Consider the following 16,455-nt stretch of genomic DNA (forward strand, 5'->3'; position numbering starts at 1 on the left):
GGACTCATAAATAAAGTAGGAATCAGGAAGCTTGTTGATGTTAAGGACTTTAGGAAGGATACCACATATTATTAAATAAGTTTCACTTCTTAATACCCATTTTCAGACATAATCACTGAATTATACATATAACAATTCATTTAAATGTATATAAGTATATACTTATACAGTACATATATCCTTATTTGTACACAATGTTTGTTTCTGTAAAATGTATAATTTTGCTGGATTGTCAGAAATGAATCACTCATTCATTCAAATGTCATTATTTTGCCATTATTTTGGCAGAGATCATTTCGTAGAGCATCCTTTTTAACCCCTTTTAAACTCAGAATTTTTTTCCCCCTAATATTCAGTAGAATTACCTTTAACCTGTGTACCTTTTGTCATATATTTCATCAGTCCTTCCAACGCAGTTTACTGGAGTTCTGGCTCACTCCTCCTGACAACTGGTGTAACTGAGTAGCTACGTTTACATGGACAAAAGTGATCGGGAATAAAGGGCCAATCAGAATTAAAATGCGTCATGTCAACAAGCCAATCGGACTATTGTGATCAGACCAAGATCAACCGAAATATCACTGTATTTCCACTGAGAGGGGTCATTTATGCCGATTGACAGTCTGATCAGTATGCATGTAAACGTTTGTCAGTATCAAGTTATTCTGAATGTGGCAAACTAACCATATGCGCCCCATGTCAGTGTGACGTATTTCTGCTTTGAGTGGCGGTAATATGTTGGGAAGCAAAACTGTTGGGGCTCCCAATACAACCTTTCTATTTGAAACATTCAAAGAGCTCAAAATTATTATTTATTCAGCAGCGTTTCAACCATAATTAGAGCCTAGGACAAGTCAAGGCTGGTTGCTTGGAAGACAAACAAACTTATATATTACTGGTTTGTTCTACTTCAGGGTTTTTTTTGGGGGGGGGGGGGGGGGGGGGGGGGGGGGTTTCATAACTCTGCGCATGTCAGAGTGATGGTATTCTGAATCAAGCCAGTTCCATATAAATACACTTCATGATTGGATTAATTGATTGCGTGCCCATATAAATGATACAATCCGATTTGTTTTTGTTTTTTAATCCAAATACATTTCAATCTGATCGTGAATTTTTGTGCTTACAAACATAACTATTGGGGTTTGTGTTACACACACCTTTTCAGATTCGTCCCTACTTTTTCTGTTGGACTGAGATCAGGGTTTTGTTATGGCTCCTCCATCACGCTGACTATGGCTCCTTAAACCACTTCATGCCTAAATCCATGGTATGCTGAGGGCCAGTGCTCATTTAGAAGACTCATTTATAAACAAGCTTTAACTTCTTGGCTGATGTCTTGAGATTTTATAGATTTTATTTGTATGGTGTCCAACAAGTGTGTGATTTGTCAGAAATTTGTAGTGGGCGTGATATAATGTTGGGATCTCATCAACACACAGCAGGCAAACGAGACCCAAATCTGATCCTTTTGCTCATATGTGACCCAAATGCAAATTCTTCATGGCAATGTGAAGGGCCGATCTCCCTCCTAAAAGCCGGTCGCTTTTGGGAGGGAGAAAGTGTGAATGTAGACTCTTCACAGTTTGATGTATAAAATGTTTCAATCAGAACCAACTTTGTTATTTCGACTGAGAGCACACAAACAATGTACTCGGTTCCTGCAGCATATGTACAGGCCCAGAGGCCAGCCCTGGTGTGGCCGTCTTCTACCTATCTATGACAGGGTCAACTCTGTGTAGTTGTTTTATTTTTATTTTCAATATTTATTTAAGTCTTAGAATTTGGACAATTTGAGAAGGCTTGTCTTTAAAGTCAAAATAAGAAAGTGGTAAACATCCTATACGCCTCTCAAGGTAAAGGGGGGGGGGGGGGGGGGGGGGTTCATCACTGGTCATAAAATAACTTTTCCTTTTTTTTAAATTCCCAACATAATACCTTTCACAGACTTTCTGTGATCAAGCAAAATGTAATAACGTAGGGACCAAAAAAAATAAAAAAGGTTAATTTGTAAAGATGTAGAACTATAAAAAAAGTTTGAAAACAAACATGTAATACCTCCAATTTTAAAGTCAGCACAAGTTCTTAAATCCTAAACTATAGTTCTGGAACACATCGGGCTTTGAAGATGTCTAGTTTGTGCTGAACTCAGCACAAAAAGAGTTCCTCTCAGATACCTAACTTCTCTGATCAGGCTGCAGGGAACTAACCATTAATCCATCTCAGAAGACAATAGGGGAGTTACTTACAGTTTGGGGAAAATAACCGCTCTTATTGCCAAAAGACTGAACATGCTTGTTTGTGTATTTTCAGCAAATAAATAAAGTTTTATCAGTCGAAGTACAAATATAGAGAACTCATTGAGAAAAGGGGACAGCACAGGCTTTACTTGTTTTGTTTGATGTTATCTGTAAAATGCTGAAGATGTTTAACAGAGGTGTTTTGGACTGTTTTAGCTTGTTTGGTCGCATAAGGGAAGCACAACAGAACACTGAGAAAAATAGAGAAAGCTGCTAGTAAGTGGCTGGCCGTTAGTGTGAATAACTTGGAGCTCATCCTTAAACACAGACCCCTTAACGAGTTGGAAAGTATAATTGCAGATCAGAAGCATCCACTCATCACTTCTTTTAAACTGCTAACCTCAGGTAGAAGGTACTGCTAACCCAGGCCTTTCAAAAAATAGAACCAAACAGACCTTTTGGTTTCGCAAACACAATGTTTGACGCAATGTTTTTTTTTAACTGTCTTTTTAGGTCAGCAGGTCTGAACTGGTAAAAGATTTCATGTTTCTTTTATGAGTTTTAAACAGTTATATATTTATTGTACTTTTAGAAGGAAGCCATGAGCTGCAGAGGATGCTGTTGATGTTGATTTGCGTGGTTAAGTCGTGATGGAGATTGTTTTATTTTGTTTGTAAGCTACTGCAGATGCCAAGTGGTACGTGTCCCCTTCACTGAGCAAAATCTCCGTATTGGGACAGTGAAGTATCCCAGTTCAGATGTTGAATTAGAGACTAATAATGGCAGTCGGGCTCCATAAAGAAACCCACTGGAACAGCTTTTTGGTTTCAGGAAACTCCGAGGCACGTGTCGCCTCCAGCTTCCTTAGCGACTTACTTCTGATGGGATAATTGTCTGTTGTCATTGTGCAGTTGCACGGTGTAATTACAAGGTTACAAGGTGGATCTTGGATTCTATCAGTGACTAGTTCGACAACAATCACTCATTTTCAATTTAGGTCTCAGGATTGTTCGTCTCAGATTAAATACATTTTCATCATGTATGCTGGAAATCCTTTTTTTTTCTGTATGCAAGTATGCAAAACAGAAATCTCTGATTAGGAGCATCATTCACTACTTCAGATTTACAATTTTCTTGGTGATACAAAGAGTTTCGATGCATTACGTGACCTTATCAACTGCTGCTTTTAATGTTGGGTTGTTTTTCAGTCTTTTTCATTCCCTACATAATCTGTTGAAAAAGTTGCATTCTCCACCTAAATGTAAAGTCCTAGTAAAGTAACAGCTATCTGGAGGATTTCAGGGCAGCTGCTTTGGCCATCACATGTCTGCTCAACAAACCCCGAGGTTATGGAAGGTCTCTTTTTTAGTCTATGGCGATAAACTTTTTTTTGGAATGCTTCGTTTGGCCACTAAATTGTAATTATTCAGTCAATTGCAATTTAGATCTTCTGATTTGGTCATAAAATATTTGTATGTTTATTAATATTTATCAGAGTTATCATAAGCTCATTAGTGAGAATGCAAGAATTATTGCATGATTCGACTTCTGGTTAAAATTAGTTGGAATTCACTTTAATTTAATCATATTTGTGTTGATTTGGTAGTCAGCCAGAAGTAAAATATAAAGACTTTATTAGCAATCTGTAACTTGTTTTATCCTGTAGATTGGAAGCACTTCTCCAAGGTTTTCTTGCTGGTTGTAATGGTTTATATGGAAGGATAGAAATATGTTTATCCCTTTGTTAGAACATGAGTAAACTTTTATCCATTATACAGAATTAGGGTCAAAGTAAAGGAAACCATCTTCTGCTGTCTGGCAGATTATCGTTTTCATTTCGTTGGTTTGGAAAGCGTTTGATCTGCCTCCCACCAACTTTTGACAAGTAAGAAAAGAGGGGCCTACAACAGTCCCACAAGGCTTAATTATCCTTCTGACTGATAACAAGTTGGAAAGGAGGGGGAGGTCGGCTGAAATGAGAACAGGAAGGAAGGAGGGTGGTGGGGATTAATGCAGATTGTCTGATATTACCTGGCCTCTGATCAAAAGACTGTGTTGGCAGGCGGAGCACATAATCCTCTCGATTTCTCTTCCTGGTGCCATAAAACATCTGGAGCTGTGTAGAGCAAGCTTTTACTGACCAGCCCGCTTCCAGCGGTGAAGGTGGAAATCACACTCACGCTGACATGAGGAAGCACCTGTCAGGGCTTCAGCGGCCGGTCACTGGGGAGAGTTTTATATTTGGTAGAGATGCACCAATCAGCATTTTGTTGCAGATTTCTAATCGCTGGTTTCTATATAGCTTCATGCCAACACCAGTTTTATCCAATTTCTCTTTGAGAACTACAATATAACAAGAATAGGAACAGCTTTGATATTTATTTTGAAAACAACTATCAATTATTGATATATCTTTCTTGCAAAAAAAAAAAAGACTATTGCAGAGTTTGCATATGAAGTCACCCTAAGCATCTTATATTAACAATTAGAGGAATTAATGTAGTCACCATTACTGAAAATGATCCTCACCCTAGACTATAGTGTAAGGATTTACATTCTCTAGTCCTGAGGATCCTAAAATTATTCCTTACCTCAGCTGTGAGATTTCCAAAAGGTGCAATTTCCATGGCAGACAGAGGTTGAAATCTCAAAAGGGTCAAACAGAGCAACTTTGCTGTTTCACGTACAGCCTTCCATTTATTTGGCTCTCATGATTTAAATAAACCGCAGACAAAACAGAAGTTCCTATTAAACATCTTTTTTTTTTGTGCCTCCTCTGATTGCTTTTCATTGCCAACAGTATCCACTCCAGAGACTGTTAGCATCAGAGTGGCCCTTTAGACCTTTAGCTTTGATGCTGTCACATAAAAATAAATCAATTCAGAAACATTTCTGTCGCTAGACATTTTTTTCTTTGCATCTCTATTATTTAGTGCTGAAAAGCAGGGCCCAATTTGAACCCGTAAAGAACTAATATTAAATCCTGTGTTTGTCTAGAGCTGACTGGTTCTTTAATCTTCAGTGTTATTGATTCAAATATTGAATATGGCAGTCGGGCTCCATAAATATGTGCCTTTACTGGAGGTGTCAAGAACAATGCTCAAAACCCTCAAAAATCTGATCATTTTCTCAGACTAATCTCTTCAAAGTCTCTCAGGATTCTGGTTATACTTTGCTCCATAAATTAGATCAAAGTTTGCAGGGCAACCCACTCTTTAGGTGGAGGCTGCTGACTGTGCTGACCCAGCAACCTGCAGCGGCACAGGACACACTGTGCAGGAAGGATCCCCGACATTTGGAGAATCGTTATCAGTATAAATGTTTTTTGTTTTTTTTTATGAAACTTGTTTCTAAATTCTTTTACATGGCTATCTGAATCCACATGTAGCCAAACAAAACCAGCCAAGACAAAACGTTTTTTGAACTCCGGATTTCTTGCATGAAAAAGAGTCTCTTCTTTTTCTAAGGTGATAATTCCTGCCTTGTGGTCAACTTAACTGTGTGTTCAACCTTGGAGCCTATTTGCTGAGAATTTGGGCCTCTGTGCACGGCCCCTGTTGTTTTCTAGGACTCCCTCGTGTCTGAGAACAGCCCCGATTTTATGAAGCAGTGGGCTGCATTCGCTGACGGTGAAGATCATTTTACCATTTAGAGGCTGGCGCCAAACACACATCAGCCTCACAAAGACAACAGGTCAGATCATGAGCACAGCGAGGATGCTTTTTTTTCTTTTTAGAACTAGAGGAAGAAGAGATGTGCAGTTTGGATAATTTATCTCTCTGGGACAACAACAATAGAAGCACCAAAGTGATATTTTGGAGAGATCAAACTCTATTCTTTCTTCCTGGGTGTTTTTCTTCTGCTACTCTGAGTGAAAACTGCATATCTCTGTCAGTGCATTCACGCTTTGCCAGAAAGGCATCAACTTTTTGTTTTTGCATTACACTGTTGGTCATGCTAGAGCATTAAAGATGCTCTATTCCTGTGTTTTTCATGCCTTATAGTTGTTTTACATTATCCAAACAAACCCTTTAACCTAAGGTTAAGGCTCAAAACACTATTGGGTCCAACACACTACAGGTTCATCCAGGGGGCACATTCTTGAATTTTACTTTTTCGAAGTACTTATTCAAAGCCTGGCAAAAGTCCACTTCACCAGGCTTGGTTTAAATATGGGGGACAGAGCCTGTTGATCAGCTGCACCTCGGCTCTGGAATAGCCTCCCTCCAGAGCTGAGAGAAGTACAGAGTCTGTTTAGGAAAGCTTTACATTTCTAATTTTACTCCTGTGTTGTTTTATTCTTGTGTTTTAATTGTAGAACTCCGAGATTAATTGGAATTAAATAAAATAAAATGTATTATTATCATTACCAATCGGGAACAAGCCACGAGAAACCGGAGCAGCTAGAGCAGAATGACGTCCTTCTGCTCTGGCAGAGCAAACAAATCCCCCGGTTCTTGCTAAGTACGCACAGGCTCCTACACGAGAGCATAAAATTGAACCGAAGTTCTCCCTCTCTCCAGTCAGCCATGGATTTATTTTTCTCTTTTGTTTAACAAACTACAAAGTAATAAAAAAAAAGAACATCAAAATGTGCTAAAGCATGGATTTTCAGCCTACATCAACGGGAAAAACCAAAGTGAAAAACGTTGTTTCAGGTTTTCCTGACAGCGCTGTAACACGGAATCAAAGCCTTAAAAAGCTAAACGTTCATCCTGTAACAGAGGGGTCAAAAAGCTAAGCGGCTTAACAGACAGAATAAAGCCGCTTTATGTTCATACTTGGCAGCGCTAATCTGTTTCCCTCCCAACAAATCTCCTAATTTTGTGATATCATCAAACACTGATGGACCTCTGTTCTAATACGCAGCATCAGCCTGACAGCCCGGTCCGGACCACACTGGGAAACCTTCCCACAGTGGGCCCCGAGGCTCGCTGAAGGTTAACTTTCCGAGACAGCATTAAACTATGACGGATGATGATATGGCGTAACAGAAGAGGCGAGCTGAGTCTGCGGCTAATGGATAAAATATCTGAAATAGTTTTCATCATGATGAGGGCGCATGGAAGAGCGGGATGAACCATCCACAACAAGAAACTTTCAGATTTATAGACAAGATTTTTCAAGCGAGAACTAACTTTGTGTCCTTTAAAGCTTTGGAGCTGATGAAACAGCATCACAGCTGCATGTATTCCATCCTTTTCTGACTATTGTCAGTGTTTTAGGACGTTTACATCTAAAATATTTCTTCTTTTCATGTATTGCATTTGCAGTTGTTTTTTTTTTTTACAATCCAAGAGATAAGAAATGTTATGCATCCATCCATTGTCTATACCTGCTTGTTGTTGCAGGGTTGCAGTGGGGGTGGGTGGTGTTGTTGTCTCCAGCAGTCATTGGGGAACACCCTGGAAAGATCACCAGTCCATCCCAGGGCAACACAGAGACACTCAGGATAGACAACCATCCACATTTATTCCTAAGGGCAATTTAGTGAAACCAATGAACCTAACAATCATGTTTTAGGGCTGTGGCAGAAAGCTGGAGTACCCGGAGAGAACCCATGCAGGCACTAGGAGAACATGCAACCTGAAAACATAAAGAACCCTAGAAAGGTTTCACACCTGGGACCCACCAACTCCTCCACTGTGCAGCCGTCCATCTTTGCATTTAAAATCATTTAGTAATTCAATAATTATATAATAATAATAATAATATATAATAATTTCATAATTTGAAATAATATGAAAGTGGAAAAGTTAAAAAGCTTCTGAAATATCCTTGACAACACTGTCACTATTATGACTATGGGCTCATTAAATCATAATTAGAAAATCAGCTTTGAAAAAAGTGTCAGGATGACAACAAGATAAAAAGAAAACCTCAAACAAGTAGAAAATGACTGAGTTTGGTTCACTCTGGTGAGCTATAAAAATAAGGACAAAGCTCTGGATAAAAAGGACAATGATCTAGAATAATGAATATAAAATAATGGAAAGTAAAAAGATTCTTCCAGAATACGTTAAATAATCATTATATGTTTCATATGGTGAAATATTTTAACAAAAAAACAATGTTTCCTAGAGGAGCATAGTTTTTTTTTAATCATTTGATAATTCTCTCACACTGTCATTGACTGATTAAACCCTCCTCTGTTCACATCCATAACCTAAATGACCTGTTAACATTAATTAGTTGAACTACCAATTGCATTAATCTCCCTCGAAATCGGGAATAATTTTCTCCTTCATCTTTTTCCTATTCTCCATTTATCTTTATACCCTACCATTTATGTCTGAGGTGTAATCCTGTATACATGGTATACCAGTCATTTTCAGCAGCAAGTGTTGAAATCAAGACATCAGTCAAGGGATCAGTGTCCGTACTCGTACTAAGATTCTCAGAGTCCTCTCAGAAAGCTCCTATCTTAGCCTAACATTTCCTACCTAGGAGTCTCAGCTTCAGAGGGATTCAGATTGATGCTGACAGCGACTCTGAGTAAGGAGATGACAGAAATTATGATCTTCATGGGGAGGTGTGGTTGACCTCATGGTTAAGTATGATGCTGTCTTCTAAGAGCTGGGATTGGTTGATACAAGGAACAACAGCAAATAAAAAAAACAACACAATTGTGCTCCTAATGATCACTGGAGAGAAATAAAGCGATTGTGAAATGTGTGACATGATGACGAAACTCAGCGACATTAAATAGTTGTCACATCACATCAAAATGTTTGAACACACCTAAAATACACCCTCATCATTATATTTATTTGCTTATGTTTACTCGTACTGGTCATTTTTCTGCTTCGTCTATTTGATATGAATGTGTCAGCATCTATAAGCAGATTGCCTGCTTATAGAAATGGAGACTAAAAAATGTGGAAAAATAAAGGAGCAGCGCCTCAGTCAGCTCTGGGAGGAGACTAGAGGAGTGTTGAAAGGCAAATTGGTCCATAGACCACGGTGTAAACAAGGTGAACCTTGAAGTGCACCAATGCATCCTTTTCTTCACTTTTACACACCAAGCTGAAAAGATAGGAGACGGCATCGCACAAGCAAATTTCTAGATGACGCTTTAGGCTGCTGACATCATCATGTACAATACAGAAAATATTTTACATCTTCCCTCTATGTAAATAGCATGAATATTATTGTACTTCTACGGTGTATTTATGTATATATTAGTCTGCAACTTTTTCCAGTTGTTCTGAAATGTTTCTGGAGACTGTAAATAATATAAATGTTATAACAGCAAACAGGCTTAAATCGGAGGCAACCGGACTTTTGTTCAGTTCTTTCTGAAATCGTTTCGTCACCTATCCAGGAGTTTTTGTCAATTCTGGTGGCTCGCACATGAACACTCTAAATTCTCCAACATTGTAGGAGACTTTGGCGTTCGCAGCAGGCTGTCATTTGTGCTGTGGCGCTGAATATTGCATGTTGCTTTGCTTTTCCAGATCTCCTGGCTGTTTGGAAATGATCCCACGATCAGTGGATCAAGCCAGTCGGTACAGATGGCAGCCTCCACCAGCGGAGTTTCACTTGGTAACAGATGTTGTAGGAGCAAGACAACTGTGACTGAAAACGGTGGAGTTGTTAGTCTTGTTCAAATGCCTGCCAGGGCCTTTTTCTGCATGCAGGGAAGAAGTATGTGTGGGATATTAGAGAATGAACGGGAGGATGACTGACAGACCACTTTGTAATAAAACAATGATTCAATTCTATTAAAAAATTAAAACACAGTGGAATCTTCATTTATCCACTGCACTTTAATTTACAGCGCCCATGTAAATGAGGCCAGCACTTTTATACAGGCTGAAGGAAACAGCCTTTAGCTCATCATCATGTTGCTGTCCGTTCATAACGAGCACTGGAAGGAGGTGCGTGATGACCCATTCTCTGTGACAACAAATATACAAATCAGTGATAAAAAAAAGCCTAATTTTGCAGTGCGAACATTAGAAACACCCGACACATAACGGCTGAATCATCACGGCGTGTGTTTAGGCCAGGAGAGTTATCGGTCCTCGGTTTAATTCATCGACCTGGTGAACTGTGAAGCGCATGCAAGTCACATTCCAGAAACATGCTCCGTTGGGTGTTCATTCAGACCGGGCTTTATTTTCCTCATTATCACGGATTTGCTTCTCTTTGACCAGAAATGAAACACGTACGTGGTTGGATCAGCGAAAGCCTTTGACATTCATAACTCGCTCTTACCCGTTTATTTTACAAATCCCAGAGGATTTCGCCATAGAGTTTCACCGCCTTTGCTCAGCTCGGTTTTCTATCCTCTATTCTTCCATCTTTGTTCTCCCGTTGTCGGCGGTGTTGGGTGAAATATTGTCATAATCTCCATGTGTTCTCTCTGTCTGGTATCTCTTTGACTCGCTCGTCGTGTTTCGTGTGTTTCATACCTGGTAGCAGTGGCGGCTGGTGAAAAAAAATCTTGGTGGGGCTGGCCAATAGATTTCCCTGCCTAACCCAGTACATGCCACCAAATTAAAAGTCGGAAAATTACTGCGATTCCACAATAAGCATTTGATTCCCTTCATCAGCAGCGTACAGATACATTCAACCATTTACAGCTATATTAGGTCTTATTTTGGAAAGGAACAGTATTAAATACAATACTAAAATTCACTATTTGTCACCAAAGTAGGCATACACCATACTGTACTGTCATTATCTTCAGCCAGTTTCACAATGACACAATTTTTCACAACAAAAACAGAAACAGAACAGAATTTCAAAATATTAAAAAAATTATCAGCTGACAAAATTATGTACCTGATACAATGTTCACAGCACCTTCCAAAGTTTGAACATATAGCCCAATATTCAAACTCACTTACCACATGACAAAATGTGTGTGTCTCTCTCTCTGTCGTCGTCGCCGTAATCTCTACGTCACTGCCTGCTAGCTACATTACTTTATGTTAAAACGGCTTGCCATATACCTATATCGCTATGCAGCAAGGGCTATGATTCCAGTAGCCCCAAAGCCATTCATTTTGGCGATGCTGATTGGCCAAATATTTATACATTTTCCCTAGCAACAGTATACGATTGGTTATTTCGCTACACTTGTGGGGCTCCTTGAGTGACAGCCCTACGGGAGAAATGCTACGTTCTGTCGGTGGAAATGCACCGTTAAATGAGAGTCAATTGGTAGAGTCAATTAGTAGAAGTGTTTTATGTAGCCACATTCTATTAATTAAAAACTGACATTAATAATACTTTTGAAATCTAAATATATTTTGAGTTTTCCCCTCCACATCTAGGGAGGGCAGCGCCCCCTATGGGCCAGCCGCCACTGCCTGGTAGTTTAGCTTTAACATGTTACAGTATGGCTGCACGGTAGAGCACTTGGTAGCGCTGTTGCCCTGCAGCAAGAACGCCCAAGGTCTGATTCCCAGCTTGGGGCCTTTTTGGGTGGAGTTTGCATCTTCAACGTGTGCTCCTGTAGATTCTCTCCGGGTTCTCTGCCTTCTTTCCACAATCAGAAACATGACTGTTAGTCGAATCGGTTTCTCCAAATTGCCCTGAGCTGGAAGTCTGCGTGCGCCTGGTCGTGTGTCTCTGTGTTGCCCTGTGAAGGACTGGGGACATGTCCAGTGCAAACTCCGCCTCTCGCCCCATGGCTGCTCTGTGACCCTGTATTTATGAGCAGCTATAGACAATGGATGGTTGTTGAACCATGTTGGCCTGAAACACCGGGCCATTACAACGGAGCAGCTGTGGGAAGGTGGTCAATGCCTTTGATATCTAAAAAAAATGTTTACTATTACAAACCTAATCCTGTCTTTTAAAGGATTTGCTTTTGCTTAGGAATCATATTCTGAAACAGCTTTTCCCTTTTGTGGAATCATTTTATTAACAAAGTAAATGTCGATACTCGGTCCACAGAGTAGGACATCTCAGGACATGATTTTAATGGTGCCACATCCAGTTTTGGGTTAAAGTCTACATGTACCTTAAAAGAGAACATTTGCAGGTTTAGTGATTCAGTTTAAAGAGAGTGCATAGCAAAAGGTAGATGCAATTGGTTATATTCAAGCTGGAAATCCTGTGGAGAACTACCTGTAACCACTCTTTGAATGTTGTTTATGCATCACACACATCATTAAGGTGATAGCTTCAGTTTTTGACGTGAGGTTCTAATCAGTAACAGTTGTCTATCCTTTAGTAGAAAGAAACATTTCTGTGAGTTTGTAGAAAACTGTCCATAAGTGGGGGAGGTTAACAGCTTGTCAGACTAGCTCTGTTAATTTGAGTGATGCAAAGAACAAACGCTGGTTTCTGCCTTCATAAACATCTCCGATCCCATTTATAACATGGCTTCTAAAACAATCTGTATTAACTGGATCCCACCAGAGTATGTACACTAATCCCTAGAAAAGAAAATAATTTAACTGGACTTAAACTACAAACATTAGCATTTTTCTTTTACACATGTTTATTGTTACAGAACTACTAATGCACAGAGTATATTCAAGTGTTTTAAAAGCACAAACTTATCCTTTAACTTTAAGTTATTTTGCCCCAATACCTGTGATGGTGATGGGTTAAACACTCACACCACCTGTAAAAGTCTGCAGTTTTGCGCTTTAAGGTCCTCATCGCCATTCTCGCCATGGCTGAGGCAAAAATGTCCTCCTAGAGCCTTAAATTTTAACTCCATAAGACAAACTTTGGAGCAGATCACACAGTGTCTTCTCCCCCCTCCCCTTCTGATTGTTCTTTCCTGACACTTTCCTCTGATTTTTTTAGATTTAATTAGATGTTCCTCTGATGACATCATGGTTCTGAGCAACCGAGAACCATAAAACAAATATCACTCAGCGCTGTAGATGTTGTCTTCTAGGGGTTTTTGTCCACAGTACATAAAAGGTCAACGGGCATATTTGGAGGATTCGGAAGATGGAGATTATTGGCATTTGCTTTGGTAGGTTAATGAAATTGACAAGAGCATGTATTGAGTATAGACATGTTTTAGACTGTGGGAGGACTACCCAGAGAACATTCAAACTCCATGCAGAAAGACCCTAGACCCCATACTGGGATTTGCACCCAGGACCTTTTTGCTGCAAGCAGAGCTACCAACTTTACCACTGTGCAGCCCCAGTTTAAACCGCTTTGAATATAAATACTAGAGATTTCAGATTCATTTACACATTTGGATGGAGTTAATGATGGCGCTCTCACCAGCAGCTTAGGGAAGTTTAAAAAAAAAAAAAAAGTGTACCGCTAACCTGACACTAAAAAAAGCCATCTTTTCATAATTGTTCTGAGGTTTCTGCATGCAAGATAATCTGAAATATAACTCCCAGGATGTTGAAAGTGTACCAGCAGGCAGCTATATGGAGCATACAGCTCCTTACATCCTAATAAGCCAAACCTGTCTCCTCTGAGCGCGGCAGGTTTGTCAGATCCCCACTTTTCAAGGTCCTGGTGTCGGGCGTACCTGACAGAAGCTTTTGATTATTGTGGATGGCAGCAACATGAAACAAAAAGCATCTTGAAGATATTTTCCTGCCAGCATTAAGTCTGTGCCTCAGCTCTTTCTTTGATCTACTTTAATGTTGCAGAAAGGGGGGGAAAAAAATGAAAGAATAAGCTGACTTTAAAGAAATTACGTTGGCATTTGCATTTGAAAATTCTTCTTGTCATTTAGGGAAGATCCAGTTGTCCTATGAAGGTCCCCCATGAAAGGAGAGCTATTTATCTATTTCCATTTTTATAAAGTTACAACCAAAAACTTTATGTGGTGTCATTATTTCTTTGCGAACAAACATCACAAAGTAGTGAATAATTGCTATGTGGATAAAAAATATAATATATGGTTTTCAAAATATTTTTTAATAATTCTTAAAAGCATGCCTGTGCCAGTCAGTACTTTGTACCACCTCTCGCCGCCTGTACTGTCACAGATTCTCAATAATAACTAGATCTGGACTGAGGTCGGCCTAACTCTGTCCTCGATGGACCTATGTCCTGCATCTTCTCGATGTGTCTCTGCCTCAGCACACCTGAATCAAATAATCAGGTCATTTAGCAAAACTCATGGCTACATAACGAGGACGTAATTTAGCCACGTGATTGGACAAGGTAAACACCTCTAAGATAGCACAGAGGACACAAACGTCAGTAAAACAAGATATTCAGTTTAACACTAACTCTCTGAATGGAATACAATGAAGGTCGTTTGGTTATTTGATGGAGGAGAGGCATCTAGGAGGAAGAGGAGAAGAGCTTGATGATAGGTACGTCAAGTAAGTGTAAGAATAGCTTTTACTTGGGGGTCTGGCTTTGATGACTCCAGCTCGTTGGTGAGGAGAGTCAGCTTAGCTGTCTGCTGGGATCCTGGAAAGTTGTCTTTTCCGTGCAAACAGTCTGGGCTTGAGTGCAAGCTGGTGGATGGGAAGATGATGATGAGCCTTCTAATCTGTAGCAGTTTGATTAGGTAGTTGCCAGGTGTGACTGCAGCAATTTACTCCGTCTCACGCGCTGTACAGTAACTAGTAATTAGTTTGGAAAAGATGCACATTCCACTGCATGATGCTACTACCAAAAAACAAACAAAAAAAAAAAAACTAGATCTCAGCTGCCCGGACCACCTTCTTCTCCATGTTTATTATATCATGTGACATTCTGCAGTCATGACTTCATATAACTTCCTTTCAACAGCAGCTTTCTTCTCGTGCTCTTCCTGATTGCCAGATTTATTCAGCATACTACTAACAGTATGTCCTGTCAAGTGATTCTCCCACCTGAGTTGCAGAGCTCTGTTGCTCCTCCAGAGTTGCCATGGGATAACATGGCTGCTTCACAGGTTAATGGTCTCCTTGCTAGGCCAGTCAGTTTAAGGTGGATGGTACATATGCAATTGTGTCTTTCCATTTTACAGTAAACCGAAGAGCGTTTAGAGTAAGGTTCAAAGTTTGAATATTGTTTTATAAGCTAACCCTGTTTTAAACTTTCTCCCTGACCCATCTGATGTGTTCCTTAATCCTCACCATGTTTATTCCCTAAAGCTCTCTAACAATCCTCTGGGGCCTTTGTAGACTGGATAGATTTATGCACACATCAAATTACACACAGACACATTCTATTTAGTAATTTCACAACTTTTCATGTCAGTTGGCTGCTTTTGGCTTTATTTAAGAAGTATCAGACTAAGCGGGGCTGAATACCAATGCTTACTATACTTAACATTTTCATTTGTAAAATAAACGTCTGAACCACATTTGCAATCCGCTTCTCTATTATGCACTATATTGTCATAACATAGAATCAGGTTTGTGGTTTTCACTTAACAAAATGAGAAAAAGACAGTGGATCCAGAGAGCTTTGTACACTGGTGCCAGCAGAACCACCTCATGTTAAATGCAGGGAAAACAAAGGAGCAGGTGGTGGAGTTTCACAGACGCAGACCCACCTCACTGACTCAGGAGAACATCCATGTAACTCATGTTGATATGGTAGACCGATGCTCTTATGGTAGACCTTCAACCATCTTCTATGGTGTGGCTTGTAGGAGCAGCAGCTTATCTGTAGCTGAGAGGAAGCGGCTGGACAAACTCAGGAGGGCCAGCTCTGTCCTGTGATGCCCCCTGGACCAAGTCCAGGTGGTGGGAGACAGAAGGGCTGTAAGGAAAATCACATCACTAATGGACAATGCCCCCCCCCCCCCTCCCTCCCTGCGGAAACGTTAAGGAACGTTTCTGCAGGTCATTTCTCCCAACTATTTCCATCATGTTAATGGTTGTACAGGTTCTGATGCGATCATTAACCGTTTACACTGTTCCCCAGATGCTGAGCTAACTTGCACACGCCTTAGCTACTTTGGGATCCTGCTGCACTATCATGCACATTGCATGTTGTAGTGTTGTGTGTCATGTAAATAGGCTGGAGTCTTTTCCACTCCTAATATTTCTGTTTCCACTGTGCAGCATTTATTTACTCTAGTATTTAATTTTTTACCTTCTACTTTTAGTGTTTCTTTAGAGCTAATTTTAGATTAGACTAGTTTGTTCTGTCTTCTTCTTTTTCATTGCCAATAATTGTGTGTAATTGTCACACATGAGTTTTCCCGCTGCGTGACAATAAAGGAATACTTATCTTATGTTAAAAACTTAAAGTGGTATAGCTTCTTTCTGGTGATTTACTGTACCAGCAAACTAAATGTGAATAAACTCTCTCAAATGGACTA

The 16,455-nt window shown here is 39.8% G+C and overlaps 1 protein-coding gene across 3 annotated transcripts in view; it reads left to right on the forward strand.

The window, feature by feature from the left end:
* LOC105926205 (alpha-1,3-mannosyl-glycoprotein 4-beta-N-acetylglucosaminyltransferase C-like) overlaps positions 1-16,455 on the forward strand; it is an 80,055-nt gene that overhangs the window by 8,390 nt on the left and 55,210 nt on the right. The window lies entirely within an intron of this gene.

The sequence above is a fragment of the Fundulus heteroclitus genome, chromosome 2 (genome assembly GCF_011125445.2).
Source record: "Fundulus heteroclitus isolate FHET01 chromosome 2, MU-UCD_Fhet_4.1, whole genome shotgun sequence".
In the NCBI taxonomy this organism is placed as follows: Eukaryota; Metazoa; Chordata; class Actinopteri; order Cyprinodontiformes; family Fundulidae; genus Fundulus; species Fundulus heteroclitus.